The sequence below is a fragment of the Papaver somniferum genome, chromosome 9, assembly GCF_003573695.1.
Source record: "Papaver somniferum cultivar HN1 chromosome 9, ASM357369v1, whole genome shotgun sequence".
Taxonomy (NCBI): domain Eukaryota; kingdom Viridiplantae; phylum Streptophyta; class Magnoliopsida; order Ranunculales; family Papaveraceae; genus Papaver; species Papaver somniferum.
The window spans coordinates 198,196,909-198,200,195 of record NC_039366.1 but is presented as its reverse complement, the minus strand read 5'-3'; the positions used below and the strand labels follow the sequence as shown (position 1 = coordinate 198,200,195).

The 3,287-nt window shown below is 35.3% G+C and overlaps 1 long non-coding RNA gene across 1 annotated transcript; it reads left to right on the top strand.

Annotated features, from left to right (window-relative positions):
- The first annotated feature begins 2,449 nt into the window (after window positions 1–2,449).
- Window positions 2,450–3,045, top strand: LOC113309531. Its single transcript, XR_003340646.1, has 3 exons — window positions 2,450–2,571; window positions 2,741–2,866; window positions 2,960–3,045. It is a non-coding gene; the product is annotated as an uncharacterized LOC113309531 (long non-coding RNA).
- Window positions 3,046–3,287: the final 242 nt, after the last annotated feature.

Genomic DNA, 3,287 nt, shown 5'->3' with positions numbered 1-3,287 from the left:
ACTAGGATGCCTCACACCATTTACTTGTATCATTGGAAACCATTAGAACTGACTAGATGTGCTTAAACATAATAGTTACAGGGAAGTAATTGCTTTTGATTTATTTGTTTGTCTGTTGCTTGCTTTGTTTACTGCTTAATTTCACACCTGATGAGATGCTAATGTGGTCAAGTTTGATTTTTCAAATGCGGAGAGGACTGGATAAGTCCTGGATGTTCGAAAATAATAGATTTGGTTAAGTGTACAGAGATGGGGTGAAATTCTTCATTCAATATGCAGCTACATATGGTCTTTGGAAAACCGTTTGTCCTTTCCCATGTTCTAGATGTTTAAATGGGGATGGTCTCATTATTAAGGAAGTGCAGTAGCATTTGTACCTGTATGGTATCGACAAGACGTATGTGACTTGGGTCTTTCATGGTGAGAAGCGGCCAGGTAATAATACGATGAGTATTCCAGTAGAGTATGTGGATAATGATCAAATTATAGAGATGCATTTCCAGATTTGAGTACTCTTATTGATGCTGCATTTGAAGTTCATGGAAGGAATGACGGTGGTGCTTGCGTAGATGATGTGAATGGGACACATGATGTGATGAAGATCCATTTGAGTTTGAACCAGATGCACAAAAGCGACACGAAAAGTACAAAAAATTGGCTGAACAGTAATTGTATCCCACTTGTGAACGCAAGGTCAGTACACTCTCTGCGATTGTGGAGCTGCAGAATATAAAGAAACAGTTTGGAATTCAGGTAATTGTGTGACCAAATTGTTGGAAATGATAAAAGGGGGATACCAGAAGAACCTCCTATGTTTTCAGAACTTACAAGTTATGAAGTCTAGTTCGAATATTTGAAAGGGTTTGTTTCTGTTCATTTATGTTTTGTAACTACTAGAGAAACTAGATAATTTGTTCTAAGTTTGGGCAAGATTAGTTAGGAGATGGGCAGACATGCTTGTTACTAGAGAAACTGAGACTCACTTTCCATGTAATGTATCATTTGTGATCCAATGATGTGAGGCATGCTCTTGCAATGATTTCTGAGTTGGCCTCTAAAGATCATTATTCTAGATCTCCTGCACTAGATGTTCTACTTTGATTGTATGTGGTAATCCAAGTATTCCTGCATAATCAAATATTACATCTTAGAATGGTGTTACTAACATGAAGCTCGGATGCAGTTTTACGTCTGCTGATTTCTTACAGAATTCTTTGTATGATGAATTTTTCTTTCATAAGCTTGGTGTTTGGATTTTCCTTGTTGGATATTTCATATTTCCTGTTTTGACTGCTGGTTTTAAATGGTTGAAATTTATTTCATTTTCTCATTACAGGTGAAAAGGTGGGCTAAACTTGTGAATGCCTTTTGTACTCAAAAGCTGCAGTTTGAAATAATCTACAAAGTCTAATCCAATACTATGAAGAGTTAAAAAAACCAAGATGATGAAGTAAACCTCTGTGACCAGGACGCGCTTACAGAAGATACGCTTATTCATTGGTTCCGCTCAGGGTTAAACCCCGAGGGTATGTGAGCAGTTGAGATATCACTTGTATAAATTGCTTGCATCCTTTGCCACTTCATTGTTTCAGTATCATTGATTAGGTTTCTATTGTTGTAGAGAAAGCTTTGGAACTCATTTATTTGTGCTAATCTCTTTCATCACGCATGATCAAGGTCGAACTGACCACTGCACCTTCTACTAGCTAGTTTTGAGTTTTGTTAATTGAACCAACTGTAACCAAAAATGTAACCAGTTTATGCATTCAAACAGAGTTCAGTAAATACATTTTGTCACAAACCTTAAATGAATTTGTAATTCGTCTCAGAAATTGATTAGTGACTCGTAATCTTCCAATTTTGTGCAGTTATTTCCATTTCCTCAATCTCGTTTTAAAAATGGATTCCCGAATAGAAATTAGATTGGCCTTGTTATTCCAAACCTATTATTTGGTTTAGACAAGTGCATCTCATTCTGATAATGTCTTGAAGACACAAGTTTGTGTTGTTATCCAACGAAATATCCAGAGTTTATAACAAAATCGGATCAGTGTCTCAAAAATTGATTAGTGACTCGAAATCTTTCGATTTTGTGTGCAGTATGGACCAAAATTTGCCTTGACCGATCTCTGATTAAAAAATTTGATTCTTGTCTCAAAAATCGATTAATGATTCGAAAGTACTGATTTGATTTACTAACGTCTATTTCTTCAACCACTTTTTATTATAGGGTTTAGCTCAATTTTGAGTTTTATGTTACAGTTGTGTTCAATCTTTATGCATTTTCAATTTGTTGAATCTGGATCTTCGATTGAAGATTTAACTGGAGGATGAAGTTTGATTCAATTATAAAACTGATTGAAGATCTTTAGTTTCAATTTCAATTTTTCGTCTTCACTTTTGTATTTTGATTTCTTGGGTTTTTGGATTTTGGATTTTGGATTTTTCTAGGTCAGAGAAGACGAATATTGGAAGTGCATCATTAAGCGGGGAATTAGTGAATAAATTGACTGGACTTGCAGCAAGTAATTTATGGATTGTATCTAGGGAAATTACTTATTTTTCATTACAGTAAGTGAACATTATTATTGCTTCTCTTGCTTGGTTAATTTACATAGTTTTGCAACTTTGTTTTGTTTTCGTTTTGTTTCATTATGTTTTAGGATAATTACTAGTTTTCATTAGTTGTTTATTGGCATTAGGGCTTTGGTTAAGTTGCAATTTCATTTTTTGTGTGTAGGCCTGTCACGGAGACCTGGATTTTGGGATGTATGCATGGGATAAGGTTTTTTACTCATCATCAATGCAAAATCATTTAATCCCCAGTCGATGGATTTGATATGGACATATTGCAATTAGCGGAGAGGTTGGTTTTGATTGAAGTGTCTGTTTTTGACTACTTGTTGTTTTTTGTCATGTACCTGAAAATTTTTTCGCGCTATCTTGTTAAATTAAATAGCGCGGATAGAAACGGTGAGCTTATGGTTCCACTTTCAGCTATAAATGCGACTTACATTTCATGCGTCCGCAGCTCGAGTTAAGGTTAGCATCAATCATTCTTCATGGTTATATGTTCTGTGATGCTACTCTAGATGTGTTGATGATAATTTATCTATTTTTTTGGATACTGAGAGGTTTGAGGCAGTACACCTGTCCTAAGAGAGATGGCTCTTGCTGGTTTGTTCACCTGGATGCAAAGCAAGAAGCAATTTACCCAACATATATTTACTTTGTTGCTCAAAGTTGTAGGAAAGAGTGAGTTAAATTATCTCGCTTAGATTACTTAC